Below are 13990 nucleotides of genomic sequence, written 5' to 3' on the forward strand. Positions count from 1 at the left end.
TTTTTTTTTTTTTTTTTTTTTTTTTTTTTTTTTTAATTAATTTTTATTTAAAAATTTTTAAAAATTAAAATTTTAATTTTGGTGGAAAATTTTTTTTTTTTTTTTTTTTTTAATGACTCCATCTTTCTTTTTGGTGTATTTCTCAAGCTCCATTTGCTTTGTACATGTAAAAAAGGTTGCAAAACATATACCATTCTGAATCATAATTACCAAATCATTTTTGTCATCTTCATTTTTCTCATCTGCTTGGTTTTCAATTTGTCTCTTTAAAAGGTCATGTCCTAGACTGAATCCAATAAGTCCTGCTGTTGAAACTTGAGTATTGCTGAGCAGAGCAGAAGGATTATTGTACTGGTTTGACACATACTGTTACAGTTAATATAATCAAGTATAGCATTTTTTTTTTTTTTTTTTTTTTTTTTTTTTCAGTATAAGCATCTTATATTTGATTCTCAAGCAATTTATATTTTAATGTGTGAAAACATATCTATATTTGTAGGAATGTTCCTTGGCCCACATTTCTTCTAAGTATTTGCTTTTAGTTCAATATTCACTAGCACTGCAAATTTTTGGACTGTAAAAACATGTATTTTAAATGTAATAGGCTATGGAAAACTAAAGCAAAATAATTTGGTTTGACAGGTAATATACAGAGAATATGTTACAGATTAAATGATTTTTTATTTTTATTTTTTTAAGATAAGTATTTTTAAGGGTCCCCACCAGAGAGAGCTGTTTATCTAAAGTACTAGGAGCAGTTTGGAATTGCAATGTGGTTTTAAGTGGATGCAGGAAAACTGATGAGAAGATGATCCAAAAAAAAAAAAACAAAAAAAAAAACAAACCCTTGGTTAGGTTATGTAGTAATCAAGATGTGAGATAGTTAAATTCAGGTGAAAAGACACACCATAGAAATATATTTAACACATGATCTTGACTGAAAAGATAGCTCTGCCCAGGAAACCTGTGGCCTGGTAGTAGAGAAAGTTATTGGGTAAATTAATTAATGCAATTTGCTAAATGCCTTAGCATAAGTGAGGCAAATGCTTATACATTCACTTGTAGATGTACAAATTAGCAAGTCTTAGTTCATTAATCAGATACCTGATACAGACCAGTTAGTCTTTTTTTTTTTTTTTTTTTTTTTTTTTTTTATTGGTAGATCAGCATCCCAAATATAATGTTTTCATTGTTTAATGAATCTGCAATAACTTCACTGAGCATTATCATAGGGGATAGATAGCAGTGAGTTACAACATTTTAATCATTTTGACTTACTGCAGTAGAATGCAATAATATTGCTATTAATTCAGGAAGAATGAACACAGTAATGGTGACATTTGAAACAGAAAGGACAGTAGACACCTATTGGTGGTGTTCAAAAATTTGCTACCAAGATGGTTTCAGCTACAGATGCCACCTCCTGAGTGCTGAAATTGATTTCAAAATCAATAGTTGAAATAAATTGAAAATGCTACTCTAGGTCACTTTACTTTTTCACCACCAAATGGGCATGCAGCCATGCACTCTGCTGCAGATGTAAGTAATGTAACAGATTGACACTGAGGTAGGAGGGAAAAGGCTAAACTAACTTATCTTGGCTATTAAATGGTTGCATATATTATGCCTGATGGATGGTTGTTTCTTATATGAGGATAAATATTCTTAGGAAACCCCCATAAAATACTACTATCACTTATATTGCTGTAGAACCTAGTTAACCCAACAGATCAGACTCCTGCGAGTATACGCTGTACATGTAAATACTTTCTTGGATTCAACCTATATAGATAATTAAAAGTCTACACATTTTAATTTCTGCTCAGTCTTTGATATGGTGCTATTTTCCCCTTTGCAATAAACCAAGTATTTTGACTTCTTAATTTGTAAATTGTAAGTATACAACAGGATGATTTTTCTTTTCTCTCTCCTTTGTCAAGGCTGGCCAATTTAAATATCCACCTCTCCCAAAAACAAGTAGAACTCTTCAAGTTCCTATTGACTCCCAGAGAAGACTATATAAAATTTTACCCCTGACTGTTGATCAGAGAAAAAAGATAGAACTTTTCTTAAATCCTGAGTTTCAGAGGGAGGTCAAGAGTATTTTCTAGGCATGTGGAGGTCATAGGAAGACATTCAAAGCTCACAGATGTTAAAAATATCACAAAATCAGAAATATGAGATAAGCAGTCATTGACTGTTGTTAATGAAAATGTTCTAATATTTACTTAAATATGGTCAATCTCAAAGAAAGATATTATCTGTAATGTAATTAATGCATGGATGTACCTGTACCTGGAGACTTAGGGAATGTTTATTTTTTGTTTGTTTTGTTTTGTTTTGTTTGATTGATTGTTTTATTTATCTAAACTACTTTTACTATCTCTGCAATATTATTTGTAAATGATGAAATGCATTTTCCCTATAACTTTTATATATATATATATATATATATATATTTAAATCTCCTTTTATCTCTGAAACAACCTTAGGTTTAGGCAACCAAGATTAAGCCAAATTTTCTTCATTTGTCTTAACAGCATGGTAATCCGTGGCATTCTTTTGTTACTGAGGGTAAAGTGAATGGTGTTTGAGAACAAGCTGCAAAACACACTAGGCAGCCCCAGTTCCCATTGCATGTTAAATTTTTATTCTTGTATTTCAGAATAATCCAGAATGGCTATTCTACAGTAACTCCCTTATGGGCACTATAATTCCACGTTATGAATATTTTTCTGGGGACTAAATTTGGCCTTGTAGGTGGCTAGTGGATAACAGCTATTAGACTTTAAATTCAGTCCCTGTTTCATTTCAGTGGCTTCCAGCTGCAATCAAGCCCTTACCATTTCTTATTCCTCATTTGTGCAAAATCCAGAAAGAGAAGTCAAGAGAAGCTTGAATAAGAACAGGCTAAAATCTCAGAATGTAGATTTCTCTCAGTTATGGGCACTTAACACCTGGCAGTGTTGAGTCTGTAGGCACTTATTTTTTCTTGTGACAGTCAGACAAGTTTCCAGTTCCTGAAATGAGACTGAACACCATATAAAAATGAATACTCAGTATTTCTGCTACTGTAATTCTATTAAATAAATTGGCTGGCATATGAGAAAAAACAAATATTACATTAACACATTAACTAGTCCTAGCACTATCAAATTTCCCTTTTCATTATAAAAGTAGTGAAGTCAGCCTTTTATGGTAGTTATCAGCACTGTGGAACAATGGATAAGACGTTCTCTATGGATAGATGGATAAGAAGTTCTCTATTGGACCATTTTCTCTAGGTGAAATTTAGCATATGTTTTCAGCAGAGGAAAAGAATTCATGAGAGCAACTTGCTGTTGCAGTTTATTCAGTTTATTCAGTTTGATTTTAGTGAGAAAGAAAGTGCTCATAGACTAGGAAAAAGGACAAGCACAGGGTTTTTGAGAGATGTCTTCTGTTGTACACTAAAGAGTAGCTAGTGAAGTTTTGATCCCTTAGGTGATCTTCACTGAAATGTTATGGACTTATGTAAAAGCAGGAAAAGTACTGAAGTTCAATAATGCTTATTTCATGACTAGATGGTATCTCCATGGTGGAAAAACAAACAAACAAAAAAAAGACAACCAAACATCTGTGGGGCTTGAGCAGCTTTATTTCTCTCTAGAATCTTTCTTTGAATCCTTTATCCTGAAGGCCAAAGGAGAGAGAAGCGACTCTTTGTTCTTTACCTTTCCACCTTAACTAGCTTCTTTTCTTGTCAAATGTCATGTTGAGGTTCCTTTCTTTAGATTAGCATTGTATGTTGTGGTACTTCTTTCATTTCACAGAATTTGCCAAGGTGTGCTGTTGATGTGTTTCTCCCAGCCAGTGGCTTGTAAGGGTATCTCCCCGTAGCGGTGTGCTAAGAAACATGCAAAAGTAGTCCCATTTACTTTTTATTAAATTATACACAGAAACAGTTGAAAGCAAGTTTGGCCCATTACCCTAATAAAAACTTGTATTTCTGTCTCATCTACTAAGTCTTTGCACCTCTTTATGAGGAAGGCTAACAATGAGTCAAAGCTCCTCTTACCCCCTATGCTGTGAGCAAGAGATCTATGTGAAGGGGTCCATTTCACGAAAAGATACCAGGAGAACACTCAAGATCTATACTATAAGAAGAGAAACCTGTGGAAATTATTTGAAGTCAGGTAAATTATTCTGGGGCGTATGCAACAAAATGTACTGTCATAACTTACAAAAAATGCAGGCAAATCTGTGCTGTATGTCCAACCACTGGACTACATGTAGTAGAGTCTCTAGTCAGTAATGAGTTGTTAAACAGTGTTATGGGTGGAGTAATAAACTTCCATCTCAAATAATTACTATATTACTACATACAAAAGACCAAATTAAGTTTTGTTTGTTTGTTTGTTTGTTTGTTTTTAATATAATTTTAAATTTTGTATGCCCACTTATGCCTTGTGATTAAGGGGAAATGTTATATTCTTTATTTAAGATTTATTTAAGATTTAAACCTACTTTTTAATGAAAATCTATTTAAAGATAAAAACAAACAAACAAAATACACATTTCAATGGCAGCTAGGATCTTAAAAATCGTGTTGGGCCTTAACATACTGCCTGGATTGCTGTGTTGCTGCTTTGTACTATTTAAGATTTAGAATAAAAATATTTAATTGCATTCAGGCACTGTGAATATCTGTTTTACTCAGGAACAGGTTGAGTATTCATTAACTATCCCATGTAAGATAGAAACTGAGGCTAGCCTGCATTTTGCTCCCAGATAGGTAAGCCGGTGCTTTCATGCACATTATGCATGTATTTTAAGTTCTGCTTATATTGGACCTTATTATAAAGTATTAGTAAAGTATTCTTTACCGAAAGAATACTCCCTGCACACTGTTTAAAATTAAGATGTTTGTGGCTATTCCAAATATACTTTGAAACACACACACACACACACACACACACATATATATATATATTTCTGTCAAAGAAACTTGAGTTTCATATAGTATCAGTACAGGTTACAAACTGAGGGTTTGTTTTCTTTTTTTTAAGTTGTGATTTAAGTATTTCTCCACATTTATATTCACTGTACTTTTCACCTTTAGATTCAATGTACTTTGAGGAAGGGTTATAAATAAATGGGAGAGAGTTTTAAGATAAAATTGATGAAAGACTTATTTGGTGTTTGAGAATCCTGTGCAAGCAGCTAAGAAAGTCTTTGGAACAGAACCAATCTTTCTGTGAAAGCTTTATTGATTACACAGAGAAAAGTCCATTTTAAACACTTTCATAACACTGCACTGCCTGAGGAAGCAAAATCTATTACACTTAGATTATGAACTTTTTGTTTATGAACTCAGTTGTCTTAGTGGACAGCTGGAAGGAACTAGCATTATTTTTCCTTCTGTCTATGAAGCAGAGTTCCTAAAAAGCCCCTATTTTTCCCATTTTTGTACTGCTGATGTTTTCAAAAACGTATGTAGCATAAAATGTTTTGCCATGTGCTCCAGCTGTATTCAGTGCATGCGGGCTCATGGCATGTTCTTTCAGGACAGACAGTTTCTGAGGTCCAGACCCTTGGGGCAATGTGTGTACCACACATCTAGTGGATAAGATCTGAGCTGCAGTCCCTGATTAATATTTTTATTACTCGAGTTGCTTCAGGCATTAATCCAGTTATAGGTGATTTAGTTGTGTTAGGAGCATGACTGAAATACATCTATGATTAAATAAGGTGTGGAATAAGTTACACCCCCCTCCCCACCCCCCTCCAAAAAAAAAAAAAAAAAAAAAATCACAGTGTGAATGCTGCTTCATACAAATAAATTTCATTTCTCTTTGGCCTAAGGAGAGTAAGCATGTAAGCATGAAAGATGAGGGAGAAGAAAGGGAGTACTTCTCTTTGCTTTCACTCAGGCTGGGTGCATGATAGGCTGAAGTTGAGGTGTGAGTCCGAGTTTGGAAGCTTCCTTCCCTTGCAAGGAAAGGCTACAAGAAATCTCCATGTCACAGGAAGAATTACACATGCTAGTTCTGAGGGAGTAGGAAAAGAGTAGGGCAAGATACAATGAGGCTCAGAAAGGGCACAGTTTCTCAGTTTAAACTAGCGGTGGCTCTGAAACTTGTGAGCTGTGCAGGTCATTTTGGCATGCGGTGTTTGAGATTGGAGTCACTGGGGCTGAACAAATTTTTGGAGACCAGAAAAGGTGAACTGCATGTATACTGCATGTTCATATATTTATTGTGAACGTGGCCTGACATTTGACACCTAATTTGGACAGAAATGATGTGACCTTGCACCGTGTCTTTTATCAATTTGTGCTCACCTGATCAATCCAGCTGAAGCTGGTACCTGGAAGTGTTTTAACTCCCAGGAACTGCGCAGTTGATTAAATTGACTCAGAACCAACATCTTCAAACAATGCTTTTTTCCTTCCCTCAAAGGCCTAAAGCATGTAGAGAAGGGTGAAAATGATAAAATGCCTTACTTACTTCCACCTAAATCTTTCCTTGAAGCTTGCAGTTCTTTTTGGTCCAACTGACCCTCGTTTCTGACTGTGAGAAACACTGTGCTGTGCACAGCATGTTTTCTCTGTCTCTTGTAATACCTTTTGTCAGCCTCACGACTTTTAATGACTCCTTGGAGTTTTTTTAGCAAGAAAATAGAAAGGGATGTGGGAAAGATTTCTTGCCTGTAATATCAAAAGTTAGAGTATGCTCATTTGTACAGTAGTGTTAGTTACTCTTTTACCAGAGCTTTGAGTCTCATACTAGTTGTAGACAAACACCTAGAAAAACTGGAAAACTGCCTTAAAGCTCTCACAGTTCTATTCTTTGTTATTCATTCTGTGTTTTCAATACAACTTTGAGATGTAGGCTTAGCGGTAGAATTCTTACAGGTTATTAGATACTCAAATAGTTAAAAGTTCTTTCTTAGGAAGGCTTTTTTTATTATTATTATTTTTTATTCCAGTGGAAATGGAAGAAGAATGTAGGAAAGATTTGCTGGGGATGTAAATAATAATGCAAGGAAACGACAGAGCAGCTATAAGAAGAACAAACTTCCTACATTTAAGATGTAGGCATACCAACTTTCATGACAGTGTTAGCTGTGGTCTTGGATTTTCTGTGATAGTATTTTTAAAATAAAATATGTTAAAACTATAAAAAATGTAACACATTTGATTCTACAATAGACTGTTAAGACAATTTAGAACTTTTCTGTGAAAAAATTTATGTCAAAATAGAGTTTGAGAGCAGCTTGAGAGGTCCCTTGGTTTGCTCAGCCCAGAGCAGAGGAGGCTGAGGGGAGGCCTCATGGTGGCCTGCAGCTCCCTCACAAGGGGAGAGGAGGGAGAGGCGCTGAGCTCTGCTCTCTGGGGACAGTGACAGGACCCGAGGGAATGGCATGGATCTGAGACAGGGAAGGGTCAGGCTGGTTGTCAGGAAAAGGTTCTGCACCAAGAGGGTGGCTGGACACTGGAACAGGCTCCCCAGAGCAGTGGTCACGGCCCTGAGCCAGATGGAGTTCAAGAAGCCTTTGGACAACGTTCTCAGACGTATGGTCTAATTTTGGGGTAGTCTTTTGTGGAGCCAGACTCGATGATCCCTGCGGGTCCCTTCACACTCAGGATATTCTATGATTCTATGAAAAATAATCCAAATGTTTACTTTTAATCTGTACAATAAAGGTTTGCAAAATTGCTGCATGCTTACCAAACTGTGTGATTGGATATGGGAACTGTTTTCCTCTCAAAATTGATTATTTACACGAGTTTCGTACCTACCAGCATAAGTTCAGTGATCAATTTGCACTGGTACCATATTAAAGCATTATCCATGCTTAAATGTTTAGAAGTTCCAGAGCCTCTGTAGGGAGCAATTTGGAAATCATTGGGTTTAGGGAAATATGCTCCTGATTTCAATTAACTAGTGTTCTGAATGATGAAAATACATAATTCTGCCTCACCAGATGGAATACTCATATTGGTCTCTGGTATAAGTGTATTTGGTGAAACCATCAATTTTATGAAGTGCTATGGCACAGAACCTGGGGTGCGCAAGAGTAGGCTGGCTCAGGTGTTAAGAAGCTATCTTTGCACTCTTCTAATTTTGTTTTGCTTCTGATTGTGAAGTACCCCTCACAGTAATTCAGGTAGCCACCTCTATACAAGCACTGTCAGATCAGCGTGAGAAGAATAATAGACGGAAACACCCTAAAGATTCTGGACCCTACTGTCTTTAGAAGATGTTTCCAGACAGCCCTTCCAGACTACCTGCCTTCTTTCCACAGGAAAGCAAGTATCTCAGCTGTGTTTTACTACTTTGAAAGAAAGAAATGAAACATAATAGAGAGTGTTATTCTTAAGTCCCTTTTAGTATCTAGCTCATCTCCTAGACAGTGAGATACTTATCACAATGGGCTTCACAGCTTAAGTATGAAAAAAAAAAATGTGAACCGTCTCTATTTCAATTTCTGTGGATATCCTATTGTTCTTTTATAATGATAGAACCTTAATAAAGGTCCCTGATTCACTTTTTGGTAGAGATTTTTTAGGTGCTTCTCTCATGTTGAAGCATTCGACTCTTGATATAAAGGCCCCTTGAGTTAATGGAAAATTACTCCGGGCCTGGGTTTTGATTTGCACCCCTTACATTAAGCCATATCTGAAAGCATACTCAGATCTGTGAGCAGAACTCCATAGTAATACAGTCAGTTGAGTTTGGGACGACATAGGTACGCATACATTTTGAACATTTCCATTTTTATAACCTTCATTCTAGATAAGAAAAAAATGCAATGTTGCATTTCTTTTGGCAGCCAGCTGTGAGTTCCGCTCCTTTCCCCATTTACCTGAGCTTCTCCTACCTGATGTCATTTTGCAAAGCCATATAAGCTCGAAGAAATACATGTTTCTTTTAAAGATGTTTTACCTCAATTTAGAATTTGTCAAGTACTTTATATCTTCTGGAACATATTTGCTCTGTGAGTAAATATGGACCACTAAAATTAAGCAAACATTGTGATCTTTAAACAATTTACCTTAACTTGAGGTTTATGTCTAACAAGGACACTTGATGTATTCTTGTTGTTTAAAAACACTCTATCTGAAAGGATGAATGGTATTGACAAACTTTAAATTGGTCTGTTTAGCTATACTGAATTTTAATTAAAAAAAAAGAATTTGAATTCCTTAATGTAGTCACTTTAGGTGATATTAGTGAAAAATTGTGTGGGTAATTCACAAATATACCTACCAAATATCAATCATTTTCATTGCAAACTGGACTCCTTTCAGGCTACATCAGTTGAATTAAATTTCATTGACCTTTATCGATCTTCTTACATAGTGTTATTTTATTATTATTATTATTTTTATTATTATTATTATTTATTATTTTATTTTAGGCTTTAACAGATTGATGTGCCAGCCAGAATGGAAGATACAAATTTCTGCAAATAAGTATGCGAACAGTTGTTATGGGCAAGATACAGTTTTGATAACTAGCTATATGCTTATAGGAAATAATGATGGTTCAAATTCCCTTTCTAAGCCTTTATTGCTTCTTCCATACTTTTTATAAAACATGCTCTCTTGAAAAAGAAGCATCCCACTTTCTCCCCAATGACTGGGATGTGGGAAATGGGCAAAAAGGGATTTTACCCATTGTCCCCTACTTTGTGCTCCTTATGACTCACTCGGCTCATTCTCAGAACAACATAGAATACTCATATTTTCTTGCCCCAAAAGAAATTGCAGAATGGTGCAATGGTGTTGCAGAAAATGCAGAAATTGCAATGGTATATATGCTGCAATTAAAGGAAAAAAAAAAAAAAAAAAAAAAGATTCAGGAGTTAAAGAGCAGTATTGTAAATAGCTAAAATAATAATAATAATAAGGGGTGGTCTTGATCTTGATTTCTTTCTGAAAGTTTTCTCAACTTTATGTCTGGGTGGACCTTTGATAGATTGCAAACATATAACTAAAAATGAAACTTTCTTTTATTGGTGTGTATTGTTAGTAACAGGGTGGTAAAAGCTTGCTTGCCCCCTCAATTTATTTTCAATACATAGCAACCTAGATCTTTCAGCTGAGTATAAATTTAATGTACCCATGCCAATTTATGGTAACTTTTTAAAAATAATTTTGAAATCAAGTGCATGCCTCATTAGTGTGATTTGCAGGAAATGGAGAATTAATAATTATAAATAGAATGCTTTAAACACAGCTTAATTAATTCTATGTGTGAATGCATTAGCTAAATACGGTTTTGCTATTATAAAAGTAGTGCTTAAGATAAGCTGAATGTTTCAGCTTCCCTTTTAAATCAGCATCTCTTTGCCTCATATATACATATATATATAATTGAAGCTGGCCTCTTTGCGTAGTGTTTTTTGTAGGTGTTATTGCCATTCTACTGGCTGTAAGGTAGGCATTTAAAAACCAAGCTTGTGACTATAAAAACAATGTCTTTGGTAATATGGAGTTTATCTGAGAAAGCAGATTTCAGTCCTCAGCTAAAGAGGAGCAGAGCCTCAGGGAATTCAGCAGCACCTTTGTGAGAGTCCCTCCTCACTCACAGCAAGCCACAGCCATCCCCAGGTGAGCTTCCAACCTTGGGGGTCAGGTCACAGCTGCAGCTTGTGAGTCCAAGGCCAGGGACCACAGTAGGTTGAAACATGGGATTAGAAATTAGAGAGGGACTGATTAAGAATAAATATGTAGGCAACACTCATTGCTTAATATGTGCTACATTTGTGATGTACTGTGCTTGTGCTGCGCTTAGACCTCCAGATTAGCCCCTGGGACCCCAAGGACCAGATCAAACAAACATTATGGTTTGGACTGTGACCAAGGGCTCAGAGAGAAGGAGGACTCTTTATAAAAGGATAAGATAAAGAATGTCAAACATGCAAGGCCTCGAGATAACAGGAGCCCCTAGGACCCCGAAGAACTGGACCAAACCAAGCTTATGGCCCAGGTTGTGACCAAGGGCTCAGAGAGCATGCGCAGGGAGATGAGGTGAAAAGTTCAGCTCTGATGAAGATGTCTTACTTCATCCCGATGACCATCCGGACAACCACCAAAGAGTACTACACAAGAAGAGAAAGACTGATAATATAATTAGCATATGAAGCAGGGCTAGGCGGAGCTAGGAAATGAATATGCATAGATGTGTTGCAAAACTTAATGCATATGTAATATTTTAGGCGATAAAAGAGAATGCAAGTGAGCAAATTGCGCACACGACTTTGGTGGGACTACAGCCCGTGCTGCCCAGCACTGAATAAACATGCCTACTTTACAGTCTTACTGATTGTGGAGTCAATTTTTCATGAGTCAGGTAGAGAACAAATCAGCTTTTGTACACACAATGCACAATGAGCTGAAATGGGTGCCAATTTCCCAACTGGGTAGCTGGGTTCAAGTAACAGAAATCACTGAAGTCATTGGTTTTGTTACAGAAATTGTTTCAACTTCAGCACTTACTACAGGAATTAATGAGGCTACTGGCATCTCTGAGACATCTTCATCTTGTATCACTTATTAATATTTCAAAATATTTTCATTTTTATCACCAGTAATGTGACGTGTGAGAAAAATCTGTATTTCATATAAAGTTTGCTCTTTCCCCATCACCAAGGCAGTAACATGCTCCTATGGAACCAGCAGCACAGTTTCCAGATTTCTACAGCTGATCTGTTTATACCATCCCAAAACCTTGAATTAAAACAGAGCTGATATCCTTGTGCAAACCTTCAGACAAACAGAAAGCAGGTCCCATTGTCTGGCTCTTCCAGCACTGAAGAAAGCCTCCCTGTCAAGTGAACGCTGGATGTTCATACCAATAGCAGTCAGAACAAATTTGCCAGCTCTCTCTTGGCCTCCTACTCAGCTTTAATCAATTTGTACTTGACTGTGAAGTAGATTTAGCTCACTTCTGTGTTCCTTCAGTCTGAGGGTGTACATTTTTAAGTTCAGTCATAAGGTTGTGCTTGTGGTGGTTACTTGTATAACCATGTGATGTGTTCTTTCTGAAACAAAAGCTCTCATGACTATTTTCATGCTGCAGTGATTATACTCAGATCTAAATGCCTGCTTCTGTTTGGGAAAGTGTCTAGGTAAGGTATTCCATGATGCTGTGGGAGTGCTGTTTAAATCTGATCTCCAGATAGATTTTTTAATCTCTGATTGCTCTGAGTCCTGTAAAGCAGGGACTTGAACCTGAGCCTCCAAAACTGAGGCAATTGGTCTTCTGATCTTGAGCAGGTATAGGAGCCTGCTGCTCCTTCTAAGTAGTTACCCCTTCTGATTAGACACTTCATAACCCAAAAATAAGTAGAGGTTACAAATATTTTCTTAAATTTGATTGAACATTTTACTGGAATGTTTCTCTTCTTTCTTTGTTGACTGAAATAAATGATTCTAGTTGTTAGGGAGTGTTTTGTACTTTTTGTTGTTTCTGTCAATGGACAGTGTTCTTATGCTTTGAAAAATGCTTCTGAGCCAAAATCCAGTTCTTCCTCAGGCTTCTCTTCTGTAGACTGAGGAATCAAAGAAGTGTGTATAGTTCTTTATATATCTCACAGATCACACATTTATTTTCATTTATTTTGTTGCTGAAGTAAATCTTCATAGGCTGAAAGTAATGTCTCTTCATATAAACTAAATTTAATTAGAATGTGTCCAGAGCCAACTCATACTTTTTTTTTTTTTTTTTTTTTTTTTTTCCACATGTTATTAACTCAAGAGTTAAGTGAAAACCTTATACCCCTGGTTCATAATATGACTGTTTAATAGGTCCACTTTGAATACAATTGAATCAGAGTACCAAAATTTGCATATGTTAAAGTGGGGGAGAAGTATTTTATTTGTGCCTTTGAGGGCCTTACTCTTTGGAGCTGTGATATGGACAAAGGTAGTTGTAGTTTGCACAGGAATTAGCAGATTGAGGTTTATCTTTGGCATACTAACTTGTTTGGAAAAACACAAGATGCCTCTTTTCCAAGATTTATTTTATATTGATTAATGCAAGAGCTACTTCTCCCTTTGTTCTTCCAGTGATCATCCAACCTTGCTGGACTAAAGGTTAGGTTGGAATTTTTGAAATGCAGCTAAAAAGACATGTCATATCCTTAGAAGATGAATTCCTTTAAATACAACAGAAATGGATCCTTAAAAGGTGTTCACAGCTTAGCAGACATAAAAAAATCAGTTGACTAAACTGAACTGAAACTTCATTTCTTATACAGGTTTCTCCCAATACAATTCAGAGAACAAAATGCCCTTGCTGACCTCAGTAAGTACATCAAGTTTAGCTCATCCATACTGCTACTGTTGCCCTACTGCCTGTGTCTGAGCTAGCTACTACACAACCAACTCAATTATACTGCACTAATGCAGATAGTCCTTTTCAAAATCTCTTCCATGCATTCATGTATTTTTTATATAACTACTATTTTTTTTGTCATTCTATTTTTGTCATTTTATTTGCTTTATAGCAATAAGTGCAGTATGTAAATCTATTCCTGGTTGTAGCTTGTCTCTGGATGATGTCCATGGATTTCTTTGTAATAATCTTTACTATTTATCAATTAAAAAAATCTTTAGAAATCTTAAGTATATGGCATATTAGATTCAAAGATATGTACTATCAGGAAAATCCTCTTACTTGTTGTTTTTGTTGCTGTTATTTAATACAAAAAAAGCAGACAAACTGCCAATGTGATCTTCCAGGAAAGATACAGCTTACAAGTTTACACATGTTCTCTAGTGTGTATACAGAAATACACAGATGCCGTATTGCATGCTGACACTGATACCACATTGAAACTTTAAATCAGTATTCTGGAATCTTTTTTTTTTTTTTTTTTTTTTTTTTTTAATGTTTCAGTGTAATTCAAACCAGATTCAGACAATTCATAAATTATTAAATATATATTTTGTGTCAGAATGGTGGAGAATCCAAATGAAAAAGACATCTTTACTAAA

The 13990-nt window shown here is 35.7% G+C and overlaps 1 long non-coding RNA gene across 3 annotated transcripts in view; it reads left to right on the top strand.

Moving 5' to 3' along the window:
• LOC118166538 overlaps positions 1–13990 on the top strand; it is a 360867-nt gene that overhangs the window by 255811 nt on the left and 91066 nt on the right. Inside the window, exon 2 of one of the 3 annotated variants that reach the window (XR_004750562.1) lies at positions 4700–4774. The exons of the other annotated variants lie outside the window; for them this stretch is intronic. This is a non-coding gene — a long non-coding RNA (uncharacterized LOC118166538). The remainder of the gene's footprint in view (positions 1–4699; positions 4775–13990) is intronic. 3 annotated transcript variants of the gene reach the window in all.

This window comes from Oxyura jamaicensis, chromosome 4 (genome assembly GCF_011077185.1).
Source record: "Oxyura jamaicensis isolate SHBP4307 breed ruddy duck chromosome 4, BPBGC_Ojam_1.0, whole genome shotgun sequence".
NCBI lineage: Eukaryota > Metazoa > Chordata > Aves > Anseriformes > Anatidae > Oxyura > Oxyura jamaicensis.